This window comes from Ursus maritimus, unplaced genomic scaffold (assembly GCF_017311325.1).
Source record: "Ursus maritimus isolate PB19 unplaced genomic scaffold, ASM1731132v1 scaffold_12, whole genome shotgun sequence".
In the NCBI taxonomy this organism is placed as follows: Eukaryota; Metazoa; Chordata; class Mammalia; order Carnivora; family Ursidae; genus Ursus; species Ursus maritimus.
The window spans coordinates 28,677,562-28,701,078 of NW_024423564.1; the positions used below are offsets into that span (position 1 = coordinate 28,677,562).

At 47.8% G+C, this 23,517-nt stretch overlaps 1 long non-coding RNA gene across 3 annotated transcripts in view; it reads left to right on the top strand.

The window, feature by feature from the left end:
• The first annotated feature begins 6,889 nt into the window (after positions 1 to 6,889).
• Positions 6,890 to 23,517, top strand: part of LOC121102060 — a 29,682-nt gene continuing 13,054 nt past the window's right edge. For all 3 annotated transcript variants that reach the window (XR_005834111.1, XR_005834112.1, XR_005834113.1), the window contains exons 1-3: positions 6,890 to 7,933; positions 17,395 to 17,612; positions 19,505 to 19,572. This is a non-coding gene — a long non-coding RNA (uncharacterized LOC121102060). The remainder of the gene's footprint in view (positions 7,934 to 17,394; positions 17,613 to 19,504; positions 19,573 to 23,517) is intronic.

Consider the following 23,517-nt stretch of genomic DNA (forward strand, 5'->3'; position numbering starts at 1 on the left):
ATGACTCCTAAATCTCCATCTCCCCATCTTTCCCCGTCCGAAGCTGGCTCTCGTTCTGCCACTCCCCAGTTCTGTCAGTGAATCACCATTCTTCTGGCATCATCCATAATCCTTGCCTTTCCTCTGGGCTCCCGTCCAGTGCCTCCCTGAGTCCTTGCTCATTCGTCCCTTTTCCTGACTTCGGCCTCCCAATTTTCTGATCTATTTAGAATGCTTTTGACAGGCTAATCTTTCTAGAACACTTTTATTATGTCACTGCCAAGAAATTCTCTTTAAGAACCTATGATTCCTCGTTGCCACTTTAGAAACGTGATACAGTTTTAAATAGTAACAGCCTATAAATAAGACAGCTTGTTAGGCAAAACAGTTATTTTTTAATCTGGGTTTAAAGGGCAAGTCGAGTTCTGTGTGATGAGGTATAAACACTAACAGACAAGGAAGCAAGAAATCGTAACTCTAGCTTACCCTCTGCATCTAACCAAATCTCCGAGCCTCAGCTTTCATTTTGTAAAACTAAGAAGGTAGCCTTTTTCCTGTTTGAAATCCATGCACAGATGATCTCTTTTGGTTCCTTCCAGCACAAAGATCAATGACTCTAAAAATGCAACCTTCTCTGCCTAGTTTTTTTAAGACCCTCCATAATGTGACCCCGCTCTCTTTCTCCAGCTTACTCACTCACATTTTCTTAAATGCTTTTTCTATTCTGTCAGCTTGTTTTCTCTCTGTGTCCCAGATATGCTGAGTGTAGTCTAGCCCAGCATGAGAGCCACGCCACTTCTCCTGTCTGGAATCCTTCCCTCTGCTCTCTGCGCCTCTAAGACCCACCTATTCCGTAGGCTTGGGCCATCTTGGAGGATTTGAGGCCTTTAGAAGGACATTGCCACCCCACCTGAGCTTCCACTTAGGAGCTCTGTGACATTAGTAACACATGTAAATTTGCTTTGTAAAATGCCTTCACTACATAATTTAGTCCTGTGATTGCTTCATGAGTTAGTTTTGTTTCCCCAGGTAACTGGCTGGCTGGTTGGATTGATTGGTTGATTGATTGATTTCATCAGTCAACAAGGCTTGGCATAAGGTTGAACCATGTGAAGTTGCTGATATTTGACCGCTTTTGACCTACAAAGAAATGGCAATTTCCTATGTAAACCTAATAAAGTATTCTAAAAATATTTGTTATTCTTTCCACCCAACGTAGTCCAATCCTCCAAAGCAGGGGAAGCCAACATCTGGGAGTAAGAGTCAAAATTTTGTGGAGGTGATTGCTGCGTTTTCTTCTGTTGGTCATTTTCTATGCTGCGGTTTGGGGGAAAGAGCTACCCCCGGAGGAGTGGCACACTCTCTCTCTCTCTCTGTGAGGTGGGCCTGTGCTTTCAGCGACACCAGACCAAAGCCCTGTGGGATTTGAAAAGACAGATTTTAAACCCAGGTCTTGGCAATGGGGACTCCCCACCTTAACTTTCCACAAAGGAATTAGAGTCACTGAGTGAAGACCTTAGGAATCTAGGTCCTCTCCTTGCTTTCTTTTTGTCCCTAGAATTCAGAGCTTGTCAGAAATGAATAATATGGTCACTCTGCAGCACATGCAGGGTTTTGGCAGGAGAGGTAGTATGAGTTTTGGAATCGAGCGACCTGGCTTAAAATCCTATCTCAGCCACTTATTAGATACATAAACTTGAACAAGTTACTTAATTTCTTTTTTTTTTTAAGATTTTACTTATTTATTTGACAGAGATAGAGACAGCCAGCGAGAGAGGGAACACAAGCAGGGGGAGTGGGAGAGGAAGAAGCAGGCTCCCAGCGGAGGAGCCTGATGTGGGGCTCGATCCCATAACGCCGGGATCACGCCCTGAGCTGAAGGCAGACGCTTAACCGCTGTGCCACCCAGGCGCCCCAAGTTACTTAATTTCTTGAATCCTCAATTGTGTCTTTTGGAAAAGGGGGATAAAAATGGTTAACAGAGACAAACCTTTTCTGTTAAGAACCCCTTCAGATGAAGGGACGCCTGGGTGGCTCAGTCAGTTAAGCATCTGCTTTCAGCTCGGGTCATGATCCCAGGGTCCTGGGACTGAGTCCTGCATCAGGCTCCCTGCTCAGTGGAGAGCCTGCTTCTCCCTTTGCCTGCCACTCCCCCTGCTTGTGCTCTCTCTCTCTCTGACAAAGAAATAAATAAAATCTTAAAAAAAAAAAAAAAGAACCCCTTCAGATGTTTTATCTGAGATATTTGCCCTTTTTCCTGCAGTAGCTCAAGGCTAGCGGCTCACTCAAGACCTCGGCTCTTGCCTCTCCTCCTATCCACGTACTCATGCTTCCCAACTTGAATTCTTCTGAGCTGCTCCTGCACAAAATTACTAAAATGGGATTTCAGCGTAACATTGGGTTTTTTTGATTATATGGTTTGTTTATTACATGGAGCATATCGAGTTCTAGAATTACATTGGGAAAAGCCACTTACCAGCCGAGGTCAGCAGTGAGGGCCTGACTTATGGGTACACATGACCATTATTCAGTGAAAACTTTTAAGTTTGCATTATCTCACATGAAGCCTGGAAGCTGTGGCTGATCTTCCTGTAAGAGAGAGAGGGAAGCTGAGGAGCGCAGGTGTGGCTTGTCTAAGCTTGCATTGGTCAAGCTTAGGGGTCTCCTGAATTCCGTGCTGACTTCAGGCCATCTTCTCCCCGTGGTGCCTGGCCTCGAGACTCCTGGACATCTTGCCCCCAGCCCCCTGCAACCCCCTCAGGCCATCACTTGCCCCGGCAGAGGAACACTGCCAAGTTGTGCGTGCGTTTGCAGAGGAGGGGAGACTATGACCTATCTCTTCAGGCATTCCTTCATCCTGAGTTTTTTGCTATTTGGCAGAGCCAGAAGGTAGGGCACGTCCAAGGTGTCACTGGCATCTCAGGCCTCTGGGATTCCCTCGTGGGCTCCGGAGCTGAGGGATCCCAGAAAGTCTAAAGCTTTTCTGTCATTTGCCTGCAACTGGGTTGATGACATGGATTTCTTCCAGGTCCCCCAGATGCTTAGGGTGGGTCCAACTTACACTGAAATGGATCCAGCGGGTTCCCAGTCTGGTCCACACCCATAATTCCCGGAGTTGAGTGACTCAGGGTTTTAGAAGATACGTCTGTGCTAACTCACACCTCCTCCCCTGCCATGAGGAAAGGGTGTTGCACACCAAGGGCTGTGTCACCTGTGGGCTGGGAACACATTCTAGGCCTTTCTACCCCAGATTTCACTTAAATCCTGGGGTTCACAATGCAAGCTGGCATTCTGTTACCCTGATTCCAGCCAGAGTATAGTAACATTGCCACAATCCGTGAAGACTCCTTAATGGGTCATGATGTCCTTAACCACCCTCTCTCCTTAGCCAGTTTTAAATTTATTAACTAAAGGAGGGAAGAGGTGTAAGTGGTCTGCATGGAATTTGGGGTAAAGAAGGGTATCTACACAGCCCGGAGGCCAACGTGCAGGAGACTGTGGACTTGACTCTCAGTCACACACTGAAGGTGTGTGCACACAACTACCCTCAGTGCAATGCTCTTGCTGGTGTCAGTCCCCTGTGCTCGGGGACAGCTGAGCTGTGGACCTTTAAGCTTAGTCTCTGAGTTCCTTTCCAGTCCACCAGTGACCCAGCCCCTGAATGTGACACAGCCTCCCCTGGGGGGTGAGTTAGCACCGAGGAATCTTCTGACGCCCTGAGTCCCAAGTCTCCTCAATGCCTCAGCCGCAGGCATCTCAGAAGACGTGCTTCTGGCTTCCACGGAGCCCAGTATGTGCACGCCGAGGACAGGAGTGTTACCCAGACATGGGGAGGAGCCTCTGCGCAGAGACACACCGACATTAACAGACACTCCCTGCTGGAACGTCTTGAGTGTTAGAGCCCGTGCTCTTGGCCACAATGCGGGCAGAACCCGGGCAGCTGGGTGATGTCCACAGTCACCGTTGTGTATATCTGCGTTCATATGTGATTTACACGTTTGCAAGCTCGGAGGTGGATACCGCAGGGCACGAGTTTTGGAAACAAGCACACAGCTTTTAAGCAGCTTCTCATCTTTCATGTATATGTGTCGACCCATGGCTCACAATATATGTTTACTGCTATATTTTTATGATGTTAATAAACCACAAGTTAATGTCCACTTACAGGAGAGCGATTAGGTAAATTGTTATACAATGGGATCATCTGTAGCCATTAAACATGAGACTAACGACGTAGAGAAGTACTTATGATATCCTGCTACGGAAAAAAAAGGGGGACTAAAATTTATGAACTGAATTTTGAATCCCTCCCCACACAAAACCAACCAAAAGCAATGTATTACTACATACGTTCTTGTATACTGAAAAATACTGACTTGATATATACCAAGATTTGTGTAGTTCTCTTTCCTTTTATGTTTTTCTACAGTGGTTATGTATTAATCTTATAATTAAAAAAATGTTATTGCTTTTTAAAAAGGACACTTAGAAATTGTTTATTTTGGAAACTTAGGGGGAAGTCTCTGGACCTTCTACCAACATACGCACGCTGTGCACTGAAGTCAAGTGCTGATGACGTGAGTTGAGTCCAGGGGACGCAGGCCAAGGACTGCCGGTCGCGGCTGCACCCTTCCCCTTCATATCCCTGAGCTGATTAGTCCCCAGATCAGACCATACACTGTTCGTAAGGGCGGCGTCACTCACATTCTTAACAGGCGCTGTGGGGCATGCAGGCCTGGGAGGGGCTGCTTCCCCGCTTTGCCGCCCCTCTGTGCCTGGAGCCCGTCCACATTCAGGGAGAAGCGGCAGGAGCTCCACACCTGCTGGTGGCGGGGGCTGCTGGCCCACAGTTGTACCCTTAGAGGCAAAAGGTCCTGTTTGCCCTCACCCAAGCATCCTAACCAAACAAACCCCCAGGGCGAGCTGGAAGGGTAAAAGGAGTCACAAGACGGTGGCATTCAGCATGAAAGGTCTGGAAAAGGTGGGATGGCAAGGTGCCTTGTGGGGGGAAGGGGAGGGATGGGGGGTTCCTGCTGGCTGTGTTCATGTCCCAGGTATCTCTCACATCAGCCGAAAGCTCCTCTCATCCCTTGCCCAGATGCTGGCCATAGTAAAAATCCCCTTCCTCTGTCCTCCTAAAGGGACACATCATAGTTTGACTTTTGAGGGTCTAGAGGGCACAGGAGCAGTGCAGGTGCTAAGTGAAGGGAGCAAAAACAACAAAAGATGCCACTTATTCAATCATTCATCTGTTCATCTACCGCATGTTGACTGTATACTATGTGGCCCTGGGTTACAGGAGGGAACATGGCAGGTGAGGGCCCCACTCTCATGGAACAGGCCTTCCAGGGTGATGGGAGAGAGATGATAAGCAGGCCAATAATAACTTACAGTGGTAAGTGTAATAACAAAACTATCACATCAAGGCGAGATAGAGAGTTCCTGAGGGCAGGGCTGCAGGGTGCCTGCAGAACGCCCACAGTGTCCACCAGGGGCCCCGGAAGGGAGAGAAGGAAATGATTCTCAGGAAAGTAGGAGGGCGCCCTTCGGCTGTGTGGCTGTGTGTGCGTATGTGGTCATGTGCTGGGGCTCTCCCCTTAGGCTAAGGTTTTTTCCTCCCTAAATTTATCTCACTTAATGGTAAGGAAGACTCCTGGGGTCGCTTTACATGTGGGTCTTTCAGAGAATGGAAGGAATCAAAGAAGCATCGGGGTCCCAGGTAGAGGGAGAAGAAAGCAGGCATCTGGCACGATATGTGCTACACCCTCTTTCCCGGCCTCAGAGCCCAGCTTGATGAACTCCGGTCTGAGCTTTCTGGAGAGAGGCTGCAGACCAACACAGGCACAACTTCTATCCCGAGGACTTTGAGGGCCACGGGCCACAAGCCAGTCTGATTGTGTACAGTGGTATGGGTGTGTGTCCAGAGTAATAAAAGCTCAACCATGCTAATGATTACACTACTATTTTAATGACAAAATAGGAGACAGAATCAGGGAGGGGAACATTCCACACAAATGTGGCTAATGCGGAGGTTCCCGGGCATCCAGAAGCTCTGGGAGGATCCAGGGCCTCTTACACTGTGCAGACATCAGTCTTCTCACAGGGGAGCACTCGAGCAAGCCAGAATGGCAGCCAGGGGCAGGACGGGAGCCTTACCAAGAGGTGGGAAGAGGGAGAGAAGAAGCCATAAGAGGAAAGGGAAAGAGAACCTTCCTTTTCTTTTCAGTCCTTTTTTTTTTTTAATTTTAATCTCTTTTTAGAGAGAGATTGAGAGTCAGCACAAGCAGGGGAGGGGCAGAGGGAAAGGGAGATAGAGAATCTCAAGGACGCTCCATGCTCAGCCCAGAGTCCAATATGGGGCCTGATCCCACAATCTTGAGTTCGTGACCCTGAGATCACAACCCGGAGATCATGACCTGAGCTAAATCAAGAGTTGGATGCTTAACCGACTGAGCCACCCAGGCACCCCTCCTTTCAGTCCTTCCTATTCATCAGTAAGCTGAAAGCGGAGTGTTGGTAGAACACACGCATAGCAAGATGGGAAATAAAAACAATTGCATTGCTTCGTGCAGTGTCTCTACTGCTCAGTAAGGAGGAAGTACACAGGCATATTCAAGCGATGAGTGCAGACTGCACAGCGTTAGGGATTCTGCATGAGTTAAATGCTCTGTATTTGCATGGAGGACAGGTATTGCACAATATAGAGATGAATGGTAAAAATTCATGCTAATAATCTAAACTGTTCATCCGTCTTTATTTGCAACGTTCTATAGCAAATAAAAAACACCACGGCAAACAGAGACCACGGATGAAATGAACAAGCGTTATATTTTAGTACTTTCAAAGGCACTTTTTTCTCTGCTTTTTAAATAGGGAGGCCACGTGTTCATTTTGCACTGGGGCCCACAAATTATGTAATGGCCCTGGCAGGCAGTCTATGTACGTTCTGCAGGTTTAAAAACTTTGTCTGTGTCACCATCCTTGGACCCCGGGGAATCTTGGGAGCCCTCCTCACCTCCTCCTACCTGAGAAAGAGGGGCCTGGACCACCGACGCGCAAAGGTGCTGTAGGGCCGCATCGTCAGAGGGAGCCACAGGGGGGTAAACAGCCTCCCTTTGCTTCTCTTGCCTTTCCTCAAGAACGGTGAAGTCTCCAGGACTGAGCTGAAGGTGCTGTTCACCCTCAGCCAGATTTTCCCTAAGGCTCCAGATCTGCCTGTAACCTGAAACACCTGGCTGCTCCCGGCTCACCTGAAGACAGTCTAGGGGCTTGTGGCCAAAGACCCTACCGGAATAGAATTTTCCCTCCTCTGTGTATTTGTATGTATACGTGTCTGTGAATCTCCATCAGGGCTTATCTTGGTCGTGGAGCCTCAAAGACTTGAGGTTCTTGCTTGGGACCCGCACGCCAGCACCTCAGTGTGAACAACCGTGGAGTCCGCGCTGAGAACCCATTCCCCTCCCGGGAGTGTGCGCGCTGGGGCTGCGGACTGAGCGGCGAGGCCCGCGGCAGGGTGAGCGGCCGGGAGGCAGCGCAGGGAGGACGGACCTGCCGCGGCGAGCGCCTCCCCCTCCCCCTGCAGGCAGGCGGCGGAAGTGGGGACGTGAGGAGCCCTACCGCTAACAAGTGAGTGAGGACAGGGGAATCAGTCTCCGCCGCCAGCTGGGTGACACCGCCGCAGGCCTGCTGTCAGCGGGCTGGCCTCTCTCCTACCTGCGCCTGGCAGCGGGGAGCCGGGAGGGTCCTGAGCCAGTGAGATGCGTGCCAAGGCGGGCCCTTTCCAAGGCTGCAAACTGCTCCCAGGGGTTTGAGCACGCGGGGGGTTTGCTCCAGCTGATTTGCCTACATCCAAAGAATCAGCCAGAGTCAGCAAACCCTTACAAAAGACTGAGCTCCTGGGAGAGAAAGGAGCTTATGGAAATGCAGCACCTTGGCTTCATCCCAACAAGATCGTGTAGGTTTATCTTTCTATGTTACCATTTTTGGGGGCAATGGGAAATCAAGGAATATTAGGAACATTCATTCATTCAGTGTTTATTATCTACCTATTCTGTAAAAGAAGAGGCTGTTCCGGGAGATGAGACAGACCGAGGGAAGAAAACCCAGGGCACCTTTGAGTGGTGGAAAAGTTTAGCCAGCATTTAAGAAAGTGAATAGTACAAATAATTAGAAAGGCTAAGGGGTTCTGGAGTTTGGACTTTAATTCCTTGGGCAAATGGGAGCCATGAAAAATTTTTTGTCACTGTCTTTGCTTTTGAGGTGTGACATACATGCAGCAAAATTCATCCTTTTTGTCATTCTGACCTTTGTAAATGCGTATAGCCACGTAAATACCACCATGACCCAGCTACAGAACACTCCCACCATGCCACAAAATTTTCTTGTCTCTTTGCAGGAAACCTTTCCCCCAACTAGCCCCTCACAACCACCGATCTGTGGTCCGTCTCTCTGGTTTTATTTTCCAGAGTGTCCTGTACATGGAATCATAGAGCAAGTAGCTTCTTGAGTACGACTTCTCTCGCTTAGAATCCACATCCGAGATTCATCCAGGCTTTTGTATGTCAACAGTCCATTCCCTTCTTTCTGCATCACTATTTTGTCGTGCGGACGTGTCTACAGTGGCCTCGTCCATTCGTCAGTTGAAGAGCTTAGGGGTTATTTCCAGGTTTTGGTGATCGTGAATAGACTTCCTAACAACAGTCATGCACAGGTTTTTGTGTGAGCGTAAATTTTCAATTCACCTGGGCAAATATCTAAGCACGTAAGAGGATTGCTATGTCAGATCGGTGTTTATATCTTTAATTAAAAGAAAACCTTGCCAAACTATTTTCCAAAGCAACTGTAATATTTTGCATCCTTCCCAGCAGAGTATGGAAGTTCCAGTTATTGTGCATCTTGGTATTGTATTTTTTTTAAAGATTTTATTTATTTGAGTGAGAGAGAGATCATGAGCAGGGGGAAGGGTAGAGGAAAAAGCAGACTCCCCGCTGAGCAGGGACTCCCCCCCCCCCCCCCGGGGATCATGACCTAAGCCAAAGGCAGACGCTTAACCGACTGAGCCACCCAGTATTTTTATTCTTAACTCTTCTATTAAGTATGTAATAGGTGTGCAGTTGGTCGTGGTTTTAAACTGCATTTCTGTAATGACTAATGCTGTTGAGCATCTTTTCATGGGTTCATCTGCCATTCGTATGTATGTTGGGGTGAAAGACCTGTTCAAGTCCGTTCACGTGACATGATCATAGTTGTGCATGAGGAAGATTATCCTGGCAGCAGGGCACAGCCTTGCTACTGGACGTGCTGCATCAGGACCTTGGCCACATTCCAATACGATCTCCAGGTGGCTTGTAGGCATGTTAAACTTTGAGAAGTGCTACTGTACAGGAATAATTGGAGGAGAGGAAAAAAATGTCAGGATTAATTGTTGCCATACGGAGAAGTCAGGGAGGCTGAGCAGTCAGAAGGCCAAGGAAGTAAGAATCCACACACCTCCTGCTGATTTGCTCTGGAAACGGGGCTCATGGTTTCAGTGCCTGGATTCCACTGCTGGATGAAGGCCCAGGTGGTAGCAGAGAGGGCCTTCAGAGGAAACCATTCCCTGGAACAGCAGACCCACCTGCCCAGGCCTCCAGTCACAGCTGGTGGGACCGGAGTGTGGAGAGAGCTGTCAGTAAGGCTGAACAGGACAGGATTCTGTTTAATCAGTGACGCCAGCCAATACTGACAGTACCTGTGTGTCGGCACGTGGGTCAGTCCCTGGCCTCAGATGAGAGGTCATGGTCTAGATAAGGAGACAGACACAACTGCCTCTCACGTAGACCAATGGCATAGCAAGAGATTTCTCTACAGTTCTGCGTAGTCTCTCCGTCAGCACAGCCCTGTGAGGTGGGGACTGTGATGAGCCTCATTTTTTGGGAAAATATCCACGGGCACAGGGGGACTCAGGGACTCACCCCAGGTCTCATAGCTCGATGCCCACCTGGTCTGGCTCCAAAGGTTGTGTTCTTTTTTTTTTTTTTTTAAAGATTTTATTTATTTATTCGACAGAGATAGAGACAGCCAGTGAGAGAGGGAACACAAGCAGGGGGAGAGTGGGAGAGGAAGAAGCAGGCTCATAGCGGAGGAGCCTGACGTGGGGCTCGATCCCATAACGCCGGGATCACGCCCTGAGCCGAAGGCAGACACCCAACCGCTGTGCCACCCAGGCGCCCCCAAAAGTTGTGTTCTTAACTGACCATGTGCTAACGAGCCAGGGGCTGTCCAGGAGGACCTCGAGGAGAACTGAGGCAGAAACCAGTGTCCCTGGCCCCAGTAGCTCCCGGTCCTTGCCTCAGTCCCAACTTTGCCCAGAGGGACTGAAGACGTTGAATAGATGCCTAGACACAGCCTTCCAGCTGCCTATGGAAGATTCGGGCATAGGCTGGAGACACCAGGCTTTCTTGTTTGCTGCTCAGCTCCCTGTTGGCCAAGCCTCCGTGGTCATCCTCTGCTCCGGCCCCGGCCTTTCACTGCAGGCAGTGCTGGACAGTATCAGAGCTTGGCTCTCGTTAGATCCCACATAACTGTGGATTTCTCCTCTATCTAAGGAGATAAAGCCCAAGACAGGCTTTTGCTATTTCTCAGCCTCCCCTGACAGCATAGGGTCTGTGCATTGTAAAGATTTCCGAAAAGCAACTCTGCTGTAGTTTTGAGAAGTAAGCCTGGAGATGTGGGTTGGACATGACCCTTGGGATGGCTTTGTAAAGGCCTCACGCCCCCTCGACCCATTAGCTGAACTTTGTTAGCTCCTCGAGTGCAAGGACGTGTATCTCTTTATGTTCCTCTCTCAGTGCCTCCCCGCCGTGCCAGCCCAAGACAGATGTGCTGACAACCTTGGGGTGCTGGAGCTTGGAGGGGCTGTGGTTCATAGGAGCGAGGGGCACAGACTCTGGAGCCGGGCTGTCGGGCTGAATCTCGTTCTTGCCACTTACTAGTGATGTGACGTTAGGCAAGTAACTTAACCTTTCTGGGCCTTAGTTTTTCCTCTGTAAGATGTAAAGGATAGTCCCTCCCTCCTACAGTTGTTGTGAGGTTTAAATGAGTTGTTACAAGTAAAGTGCTTAGAAAAGTAGTCCTCAGTAAGCACAAATAATAAGCATAGTGGAAGGCAGCTGTGTTTGGAATTAGACCTGGTTTGCAATTTCAGCTCTGTCCCGTTCTAGCAATAACCTCCAGCAAAGTACTGAGCCTGAATTTTAGCTTCAACCTCTGAAAAATGGGGACAAGACCTTCATCGGAGGATGAAGGAGAGGATTAAAAGCAGTGAAGAGCTGGCCCAGTGCCTCCCCTGAGTCAGACTGCTGCAAACACTGGGTTTCTTGATCCATTATCTGCCTGATCTGAGGGTGAGGGAGACATGGCTGCTGTCTTGTCACTCTGCTGAGGTGCCCTTGGCTCCATCCAGGATAGAATCAACTGGAGGTTGTGGGCAACAGGGCAGCTGGGCTGTCCGGAGAGAACCTACCACTTCTAGGGGAGAGCTAGCAAGACAGTTCAGGGGGAGGCCTCGAGAAAGATGAGCAGGATAACCCTGCCCCAGAAAGCAAATGCAGAAAGTGTGACAACTGCACTGGCCCAGAGGAGCAGAGAGAAGGCTGGATGGATGCTGGGTCTCTCCCACACCACGGTTGCCTAGTACCTCTGTGCATCTCTGCCCTTGGCAATCTGCTGGGAGCCTTGTCCTGTCACACGGCAGCAGCTCACTACCTGTTTCTATGTATTTCAGGCTCCATACAGACAAATCTGTGCCCTTTGCAAAGCTCATGGACAAAATCAGAGTAGTTCCAGGAAAGTGGGGTCACGAACAAGGACGAGGAGATAAGAGCAAACATCTGCCGAAGATCAGTGGAGAAACCCTGACTCTTGGTGTAAATATCACCCAGGGTGGCCAAGGACATGGTCTTCTGGGTTTCTGGGCAGTTGGCCGTAGGCAGGTGGTCTGATGAGGCCGTTTGTCACCTTCGTCTTCTGATGCACCACCATCGTGACCATAACAGTGGCGCCCCTTCACCCTTCTCGGTACAGTCTTTGGAAGTCCCTGAAGGAGGGGCGCATGGAACTGGGGGGGAGGGGAGCTGACTCCAGAGAGGTGGGAAGGGCTAGATCCCAGAGGGTCTTGACTGCAGAGCCAAGGAACCCGGCTTGCGTAGGGAGGGCAACAGTTAGCCAGTGATGGACTTGAAGCAGGGGAACAGAATGATTTAATGGGTGTTTTAGAAACTCCTTTCACAGCTGTGTGGAGGATAAGCTCCTGGAGAAGATAAAATGTTGGCTTATTTTTTCTTAAATATGCTATATTTTTAAAGTGAAACCTAAATCACCAACTTAGCTTTTCTCTATGTAGTTTTTATTTGATCTCTTTAAAAGGTTATGGGAAACTTTTATTATCTTGAGCCTCTGATGATGCCATAATTTGCTCTCTCCCCAAGATGTGAAACAGGCATAGGGAAATAAAGCAACCTTCCCAAACTTGTGCGGTGGGTTTTGGCACAACCAGGAAGGATTTCACGCAGTCTGGAGTCTCAGAATTGTGCTCTAAGGAGATCCTGTGGCCATCCACCCACACAACCAGGTTCACACTTACTCTCTAAAAAGTCACTTTGGACTTAGAGCACACCCAAGCTTTGGAAACTGGGCTCCAAGTTCAAGTCCCACATTAGACATTTACAGATCACTGCCTCAGTTTCCTTCTGCATCACTGGGCTCACGTTGTTAATGTTTCTTAGGGAGTTTCCTGCCAGTTCCTTCACTGTGTTATAAATGTAAACACAGTACCAAAGTTTGCCTGCAGCCCAGTGTGGCTCCTCGGGAAATGTGAGCAGTAAACAAATGTTGAGCAGAGAAGTCAATGTTGACTGCCTTCTCTTCCAGTACTGCGGACGTATCTTTCCCTTTACCGTGAAAACTGGCCTGGCCCCATGAGTCTGGCAGCAGCGTCATCACTGGCTCAGAGCTGAGATGCTGCCTTGAGGTTGCCCACTGCCCTCTGTCTCGAGAACACTCCCGTCAGAAAAGATCTGTACGCAGAGGATGTCATGAAGCTGCATGTGTCGTGTACTGTGGATTTCACAGAAATGTTTCTGTGATCGTAAGTGGAAAATGGTGTACCTTATATCACTTTACCTAACTGATCTCCCACTCTATCTGCGCTATTCCCAAAGGTCACATAAATGCATCGCCGTCCTTTATACAAAAGGCTTCCACATTGTGCAGTGACAAACAGGTGAGCTTCTGTACGATCTGTACAGAATATACTGTAATCCCGTGTGGTGCTTTGCTCCCAGTCCATACCCCACGCATCTACCCTTGAGCCTTTGAAGGCAAAAAAAACAGGGGAAAAACCTTAGGTCATAGAAGTAAACAAAGTTTGAGCTTTTTAAACAGGATGTTGTTGGACTCAAATTGGACTTTGGGCTAAGGGGAATGGACAGTGCCTTTAACCACCACCTGAGGCTTCCAAAGAAAAGTACGGCAGGCTTGAAAGGAATCAAGCTTCAGGCAGGTTAGGACTTTTCCAAAAAAGAAAAAAAAAAAAAACCCAGAAATCTGTACTTTTTGAGCAAGAACTGGGAAGATAGTCTCAGTTCGCTTAATAAAAGCATGTTTAAACCTATCTCGGAGATGCGCCTGTAAGACACCCTCTCCAGAAAGCAGAGATGGGCGTGGGGAAAGGTGGAGGTCACTTGATTTTCCCGCGGAGAACTAGGTGAGGTCCCAACAAGATCCAGCATCCCCTGGAGGGGAATAAAGCTCTGAGCAGCACAGCTGGCACCGTATTTCACCGGGACGCCCTCTGGGCCCTGTTCTCAGCACTCAACACCCTCAGTTTCTCTAAATGAGATGCTAACCTGGAATAAGACCGAGCTTACGAGAGGACTCACATTCAGCTCAGGCCTTAATGGGAGAGGGTGGCAAATAGTGACCACAGGTGGCAAAAATCCGGGTGGGAGAAACACCCTCGTGTGTGCCTCTCAGAAGGCCGAGGTGTCCCGTCCATATTATACTAGGAGCCTCTACTCTATCTTGACTTTTTAAAAAACTCAGAGACCATCCTTATATTTCCAACCTGTCACTTAGGTGTTTTGTTTCACTACCAGATGTATTTCTATCATCAAATGATCATTTCATAGCTTCGTTTTAATTGTTCTATTTTCCCCCAAGCCCCCTTCCCTGGGCCAGATGGGGACCCCAAAACACAATTACCATCAATTATTATCCCAGGGAATTCAGGAAAAGCTTAGAATAATATCCCTTGAGATCACTTTCTAGAATCAACATTTCACAGCAAGGCTGAATATTTCTTCCTTTTGCCACAAGAAAAAAATAATTCACTGGAGAAATCATGTTGCCGATGAAACTGAAAAGAGCGCACAAAGTCAAATGTCCCCCATAAATCTTACAGCTGGAGAAATGAGAACAGCTTCCCTAAAAAGGGATGAGGCTAAAGGGAACTATGTTATCATGTTGAGCCGTGTTTACAGGGTTCAAGTTTAGGGGGCACATAATCATCAGGATAAAACCAGCTCGCTAACTTTGTTTTTAAATGTATTTGAAAAAGTCAAATAAAGCAAAACTAAAAATTTACAGAGGGCCGGAAGAGTGTTTGTTTTAAAGAATGATTTTCTTTGCCCAAATTTCCAAGTTAATAGTTAGAATTTATTATTAAATTGTGAAATTGGCATTTGAAAAGCTATATATCCGTTTAAACCAGGCTTGATTCGTACGTCTTTACCACTCCATTATAACTACCTGTTCTTTCTTCCCCCCGTTTATCCGTATATCATAGGCATTGTTTCCATGCTATAATCTTCCTTCATAATTATCCTTTAATACATACATTAATATTCCCAACCACTAAACACATAATACATTTATTATTCTCTTTTTGAGAATTTCTAATTTCTCACTATTATAAATATTGCTACAATGAACATTTTAGGGACTTAAGCTTATATTTTTAGAAGTAGAAATAATGGATTAAATAGTATGTATATCTATATGTGTCTGGGTATAGTTTGCTAGATTGTTTTTTAAGATTATATATAGTTATCCAGTCATTAGCAATGAATGAGAAACTTGTTCCCACCAACTTTGGGTATTAAGATGTAAAATTTGCTCATTAAACAGCAAAATAATTTACCTGAAAGCTTTAAAATTTTTAGGAAGGCAAACGTGGCCATCTTTGTCTCTGCTTCCCTAAGCTGCTTTTTGCTTAGAAAGTTATTCCCTTCCTCCTTCTAGAGCATTGGATCTGCAAATGTGGGGAAGGCAGGTGCTCTCCCTGGCTTAAGCCACACCCCCTAAAACTACATCAAAACATCTGGAAGTGCGTCCTGGGCCCTGTGTGCATCCAAGTCTACCATTGGGGTGGAAAGTGGGGATCAAAGTCTGCTTTGAAAGGGCCAAATAAGGAAAAAGGTATTGGGGACATCGAGACAACGGTTTCCTTTCGTGAAGTTTAATCGAAGGCAAAGAGATAATGAAAGTAACTTGAAGAAGCAGCAGTGTCAAAGAAAGGTGCTTTTGACAAGGAATAGCTGAGGTGCGTAGGTTTGAAGGCAGAGGGACGGATTCCCTGGAAAGGGAGAGAATGATGCGAGAAGCTGAGAGAAAGATGAAGCAAGCAGGAATGAGGGGAAGGCGTTGGCCCAGGGAGAGGGTCAGCATAGGTTGAAGGGAAATCATTCTTGCTGAAAGAGATGTGAAAGAGGGAGTCTGGGAGGAAACGCCAGGATGTTTCGAGGTGCGGGAGTTTGCTTCAGCTGGCCCTAAACTTTGCAGGGGTGTAGGAAACTCTAGGGAGGGGAGTCAGGGCAGTGGAACCACTGTGGACAGCCACTGTGGAGAAGGGGAAAAGAAATTAAAGCAGCGTATGTACTAGGTGCAGCCAATTTGGTTAACTGGTCAACAACACTCCCGATGAAAGTCCCTATTGAGAAAGGACAACCAACTAATGACTAAAATTAGGGTTGGAGATGATTCGCTGTCATCTATTCACATTATCCTTGTAAGTTTGTGCCCCTGAGCTGGCCGCATCCATTATATCAGCTGGGATTCAATCAGAAAAGCCAACAATGCATGATATAGAATGAGATCTTTTTAAATGTGGTTTAGAACTGAAGCAATCGTGGGACTTGGTGGAGAAGTCTTCCCAAGACTCTTGCCTCTGCATGTGGCATTGGGACTGAAGTCACCGTAGGTCAGCAGGGACTGAAAACGGGATATGCGGTGAGGGACAAACTGGAACTCATGAGGACAACTAGTGCCCACATTACGTCCCTGCCTCTAGCTTCGAGGATGCAGGTGGCCTGCGGAAGCAGCTGGTGCCCTTTGTCAGAGCTGCACATGTACCTGGCCCAGGACCCGAGGGAGATGGAGCCCCATGTCAACAAAGTAGGCCAACAGAGGCCTGACGACATATGTGAGCTGCCACGGTGCCTGCTGCCTCCACAGACCTTGGGAGCGTGGAAATGGCTGCCTCATTTTTGTCTGCCAACTCTCACCCAGGACCGAAAGTATAAGGGGCAGTGAATTCTGGAAAACTTGGCTTCAGTGTGCTGATACCTTAAACCTCACCACACACACACTGAGTCCATGTTCAGAGTTGTCTTTTGTTTTTTTGTTTTTTAAGAGAGGGAGCGAGAGAGAATGGGGGAGGGGCAGAGGGAGAGGGAGAGAATCTCCAGCAGACTCCCGGCTGAACAAGGAGCTGGACTTGGGCTGGATCCCACAACCTTGAGATCATGACCTAAGCTGAAATCAAGAGTCCACGCTCAACCGACTGAACCACCAGGCGCCCCCAGAAGTGTTGTAAAGCACTGCATAGACTCACGCAGGAATCTGAGACGTGAAGTAGACTGCAAGCAACATTTGAGTTTTATAAGAGCAGAAACACCAGCCCAAAGGTTACAGTTTGGACCCAAAGTCACATCTTGGGTTTCTGCTGAAATGGTGACATTTAAAACTTCGTTTTCTGGTCCTACCCGTGAGTGCGAATGGAAACGCCCTCTCAGCCGGCCTCGGCCTGAGCGCCAGGGAAGCTCCTAACGCCAAGTGTTTTGTGTCATTGCAGCAAGAAGGCAGGGTCCAGAGGCATCCCCAGCGTTTTTAGAAATGTGGCCTTAAGCGAGTTTTTCTCATTGCAGCACACCCTTGCAGCACACCTGGAGGTGCTGGGGGCCGGGGGGGGGGCGGGGAGTCGGAACACTTGCACAGTCGGCACCTTTGTAAACCTTGCGGGCTGGGAGCAAATGACTCTCGTGGGGCAGCTCCGCTGTGAACCTGAAGACGCGGCAACGTCCCGGCCCCTCACAAAGCTGCTCACATATTTGCTGTCCAACGAAGCATGGCTGAAGTAACACAGTCTCCTTGTTGCAGGTTTAGCTAGCTGCTGCGTCAGCTAGCCTCCCGGCCCTGTGGCTTCCGTTCCCTGCGGTGGAGGTGGCCGGCTGAAGAGCAGGCCCTCCTGGCCTGAGGGAGGGGGACCACGTCTGCTCTGGCATGAGCCCTGCCTGCTTCCTCTTGCACCCGGCCTGGGACACGAAGGCAATCAGCACGAGGACAGAAGTGAGACAGCCAGCTCCTCCCTCCTGCAGGTAAGCTCAGGTAGCCATGCTCAGTGCCTCGGAGAGGGTGACGTTTTGGTCAGACTCAGACACCATTTAGTTTTACTACACACGTGCAACCAAGCTATGCTGGAAAGCAGAGCCATTTAATAGGACGTGGATTGGAAGGATTTTGGAAAGTGTTCTTGGAACTGTGAAAGGCTGGATTCCCAAAACTCTGCTCCCTCTCTCCCTTTTCTTTCCTCCTGGGTTTCCTCTTCCTTCTCCCCCCTTCTCTTCTCTGTCCTTCATTCTCATTCCAGAAACACGTAAACCGACCATGTGTTGATTGGACCCGGGCCTGTGGTGGGACCTGGGGAGGGTGAGAGGACACAGCCTCCGCCCCAGGGAACCGATTAATCAGTACAGCATTGCCCTGAGTGGCCGGCACAGGCAGGTGTCCGCTGAGCTGAGTCTTGAAAGAGAAAGCAGGACGTACCTGGTGGTCTCCTTTGTTCTTTAGTTCTCATTTCTCTGCCCGAATGTCCTCTTTTCATACCCTTTGCCACCACTAGACTGTCTGAAGAAAGGGGGCAGCTGGCAGCCAATAGGAAACCTTGAAATCACACTTCCTGTGGGCATCTGTGGGCCGCATCTCCTGGGTAAAGAAATCATTCTCAAATGCCAAGCTCTCTAACTTCCTGACTCCCCAGAGGCACCCAAAGTAAAGTTCCAGACACCTAATCACTGGGCCACTTTTAATTAAGGCCTCTCAGCTGTGTCGGCCTATTAAAATTTCTGCAATTCTCAAAACCCAAACATACTTCACTTTCAAGGCTCTTTCCTGTTATTCACAGTTTTCTGGGCTTCTTGTGCTAGATTTTGTTGTTGCCTTGGCTTTCTCTCGTGCCCCATCCATACCAAAGCTTGTAAGGTAGCCAGAAACTTAAACGTAATTGGGCTCACAGGGTGAGAGCCGAATTTATCATCCACCCATCCCGTGGTTCACCCCTGCCCTCCCAACAGCAACCTCTGGTCCCTGGCCCAGCTGTAACCTGAAGGTGCTAATTGCCAGGGAATCGTAAACAGCTGTTAAGGGAGGGGCTTGAGAATGCTGACGTCATAGCACTGGACCTGCAAGAGGACACTGAGCGAAGTGTGAGATTGCTCTGGGACGGCAGGTGAAAGTTAACAAACAGGTAAGGGGCCTTTGAAACTAGATACCAGGAGAGATGGGCTTCCTGCAGAATCTTGGGGAGCCGCGTGTCACTTCTCTGCACTGCCTTCTGGGTGCTGCAGCGGGACAATCTGGGGGCCTTGGAGGCTTGCTGTGGGCTTGATAACCAGAATGCTGCCCTTACGTTATAGAGCAAATTAGAAAGGTGCGAGGTGGGGGTTGGGGGTTGGGGTCCCTGGGCCAGCAGCACCTGTGTCACCTGGGAGCTTGTTAGAAATGCTGGATCTCAGGCTCCATGCCCAATCTACAGAAACGGACTGCATTTTAACACGATCCCCAGGTGATCTGCACGCACATGACCATTTGTTACAGAGTTTTATGGCTAGTAAGCCCTGTCACATACATAAAATCCTCATCTGAGGAAAGCAGAGGCAACTGGGGATTTGAGGTGAGGGACTCCTCTAAGGTCATAGAACTGGAACTAGAAATTTCTACCTTCTACCTGTTTGGAGTTCTTTGTGCTGTATCTCTACGTATCCTGGCAACAATCAAGAAAGAATCATGGTTCCCAGGATACTTTTGTTGAGCTCTCGCCTCCTGCCAAGCACTGCTCTAAGTGAGTTGTTAATCTCACTAGACTTATGAGGTGGGACTTTTATTTTTCTCCTTTCTCAGCTAGCGAAGTGGTGGGGGTACCAGAAGCAGCTAGTGTATTCCAGACCTTGTTTGAGTTACCCACCTGAAAGTTGGGTTTTGGATTTCCCAGCAGTGACTGGGGAGCCGCAAGGAACAAGAGGATGACGCAGACACGGGGACCTAGCAGTGAAGCGTTGGGTAAGTCACCTCACCATCCTGCACCCAGCCTGCTGGCCAGCCTCCACCCAATCTGCCGTGTGGCATCTTGGGATAATTTCCAATCCAGCCGTCCTACAAAAATGTCTGAGAATGACTTAAAACTCCCCCTTGCAGCTGCATCACACCCTTCCAAATTTGAGCTGGCAAGAGGATACCTTGAAAGAAGGGAAGGTGGTTGGGTCTGGAGGATTTCCTACAAACCCCACACCACAGACTGAGTTAGCTGCCAATGAATCAGGAACACATAGTACTCAACAAGCTTCTCTCAGAATGTGCGCTGTTTAATAACCTAGGGAATCGCTGTTTCTCCAAACAGTTGGGGTTTGTTAGCAAATCCAGGCCCTCTGAAATCCAGTTTGAAATGCACTGTCAAACACGCCACACTCTCCAGGGCCAGAATAATGCATCTTTGCTTTATCCACAGGAGACTATTTCCCAATAGTACCATTTGGTGGTTGTGACTCAGAATGGGGTCTGATTAGGACCAAGGTTTAAAAAACACCTGACCAATTATGCTGAGTAAATGCAGCTTAAAACAAATCCCAAGCGCTGCTTTAGTCACAGTGCAAAGGGACACACACTTGCTGCTTCTATTTTCAGAAAATTAATGAACGATTTCAGTTATGGCAAAACAACCCTGCAGACAAGGGTCAGTTTGCTCTTTTAATCAAGAAGCTTTGCCAAATATTTACTAAAATAGGGCAGACTCCTTGTAAAAGTATAAATAGTTTTGTTTCTTATTTAAAATAAAAAGGTCCATAGCACCTTATATGGTCTGATCCTTTGATGGCACTCAAGTGTTTTTATAGTAGGATTTCCATTGTGGTCTCTGCTAAGAAAAAAAGAAACAAGATTGCAGCACGAGGTCAGAGAAAAATGATGCTTCACATAAAAATCTGATAGGAACTCTGCAGAGTAAACTGTGAGTAATGTTGTCTTGAGAGGAAAAAGCATGTGGTAATGCGCTCAGACTCAGTGAAGGCCAAGGTTTCTATAGCAGACTCAGTTGGTTGCTTACTCAAGAGCTGTCCCTCCTCCTTCCCTCTTTCCTGATGTGACTTTGCTCAGTTATCTGTCTCTCCCCATCATTCCCCATCGTGCGTGATTCAGGGGATGGGTTGCATAGGCAAATTCTGTTTAAACCAATCGCAGGAGTGCCCTAGAAACAGCCATGGGATCCAATTCTGCCGAAGGGATTTGGGGAAAAACTATCTTGTTCCCAAGAAAGAAAAGTAAGAAGAGACAGATTCTTCTTCCTGTGGATGTTGTCGTCTTGCAAAGTGGCAGCCATCTTGCTCTCAGGCAAGGGCAAAACTGACCCAGGGGCTGGGCAAGACGAAGAGCATCAGGGAGACCTGGAAAACAGCCCTGACACATCCCATCTGGAGCCCACCTGCCCTTGGAGTTTCTGTTATGGGAAATAACAAATGTCCTTATTGTTTAAGTCAGTTTGGGTTGGTGTTTGCAGTATTTGCTGCCCAAAGCATCCAAACCTGTCTACGATTACATTGTCCCGAAAACATCACCTCACCTCTTGTGTTGCCAAAGGCTTCTGAAAGGTTAAGATTTCCTTCTATGATGTAACATAGAGCCGTAGGTTAAACAATAAGTCAAAATGACGATTCTGTACTGGATACAACTTATTTATTTTCACTTCTCAAGGTAGGCAGGTCCGAGTGGTATCCTGAAAGGCACTTTCTTTTTTTTTTTTTTTTTTTTTTTAAAGATTTTATTTATTTATTTGACAGAGAGAGAGACAGCCAGCGAGAGAGGGAACACAAGCAGGGGGAGTGGGAGAGGAAGAAGCAGGCTCATAGCGGAGGAGCCTGATGTGGGACTCGATCCCGGAACGCCGGGATCACGCCCTGAGCCGAAGGCAGGCGCTTAACCGCTGTGCCACCCAGGCGCCCCTGAAAGGCACTTTCTATAATAAAGATAAGATTGGGTCAATAGTACATATGTTGCTAGGACTGGTTGAGTGGATCTATTTATCCACTCTCATGGGTTTCCTTGTAACAAGTTGCTGAAAATATCAGGACAGCTGATGGGGGTCAGAGTTCACGGTGGAGACACCTAGAACAGCAAATCTTACTGGGTCACCCAGGTCTGGCCCAGGCTGCAGGGACATCTTGAGCTACAGATACAGAGGCTTACTGTCCCAAACCCCATCTGAGAACTCAAGCTCAAGTTTTAGAAGCAAAAAAAACCCTTTGCCACGCGTAAAAAGTAAAAATGAAGGGTTTTCAATTATAGTCTGGTAGTATTTATGCCTCTGATTGCATGTATCCCAAAAATAGGCTTCCAATTTTCCCAAACATAAATTTCATCTCAAATCGTTCTTTCTGCCTATATTCAGATATATACAGATATATTCTGTATTTTACATTCAGAATATCTTTCTCTCTCCAACCCTTTTATTACCTCCATTAAAGGTCTTCACACAAATATTCCAAAACAAAACAATGTAATGAAAAGAGTCAAGGGGAATTCTAAAAGCATTCTCTGCCGGTACCTGATGAATGAAAAGGTTGGATTTTTCACCTTTAATTATTTGGCTCATTGCCCAAACTTTGTTTCCTTCTATCTATGACGACCTGGTTTAGCACTCTCCATCAGACCCCTTGCGGAGGGGGTTACTACAGGCGCTGCCGGCTCTAACGAGGGGAGGCAGGAGGCTTGACTCCGTGTCGGCCCCTGGTTCCTAGATCACAGGTTGGAGGAATGATGGGGGTGCCCAACCAAAGTTGAATCTGGAAATATTTTTCATTAGAAGTTGGAATACTAGACTTTGTGCCTATATTCACTCAAAATTATTAATAAAATAGGGGTTAAGTTCTGTGGAGGACGGCAGTGGAGGTTGTGAGAACCTATTGGCGGAAGGGCAAAGCTCACAAATCATAAACCACGTGTTGATCGTGATTCTACGTGATGCATTCTTACAGTGGCAGCGAGATCTCTGGTTGCTGTGACGTTCTGGCGCACACCATCACTCCCTTCAGAGACAGCAAACAGTGCGGCGTGAGCTCTGTTCAGAAAGAATTACCGCTCTATAAAGTTAGACACTGCGAGTCTTTTCATTTCTTTTCATTCCTGGGAAGGTACAGTGCCTTCCTTGCAGGCGTTGCTCTGGACAGCACGATGCACACGAGAAAACTATACTCCGTAGCAGGCGCAGCTTGGCCCCCGCTTCACAACCTCTGGGATGCTTCCCTTTAATGTGAAATCCAGTGCAAGGCTCCAGAACCATGTTAACACAGGCCTTTACCCATTGCCTTTGTTACAATTCAAGCAAAGAGAAAGTGAGATGCGTCCAGTACCACAGGCAGCGGCTTCCACGCTAATCATGTCCTCTAAAGCACACCTCATTGCAAATGGTTTTCCACACATTCTCTTATTTGAACCTCTCAATAATCCTGGTGGAACTTTATAGACGAGAAAAGCAAAGGTGAAATCAGAAGGCTCAGGTTACTTGCCCAAGTTCACATTGGAAGGCAGAGAGGGCACTTGAGCGAAGAAGCTGTCTTACTCCGAATGCGGTGCTTCTTCCATGAGGCCGTATTTTCTTGAAGAATGCAGCCCGAGAGCAGTATTATGTAATTGGGAAGAGCACCGGAGATCTGGGTTTAAATTTCAGCCATACTACTTACTGGTTCTGTGAACTTGGAAGCTTCCTAAGCCCCTGCCTTGGTTTTCCATCTATAAAATGGGAATACTATGTACATCACAGGGTTTAGGGGCTGGGTGCATTTAATGCATGAACAGCACTAAGTGTACTGCTGAGTACAAAGCACCGTACTAAGCAAGTCCTCAGTGAGGAATAGTTATTAAAAAGCAAAGGGAAGATTACGCTTTGGTTGACTACTCTAAGTGCAAAATCTCACTTCAGTGGCTTTTCTCTCCGCTATTAACTGTGTTAGTCAAAGA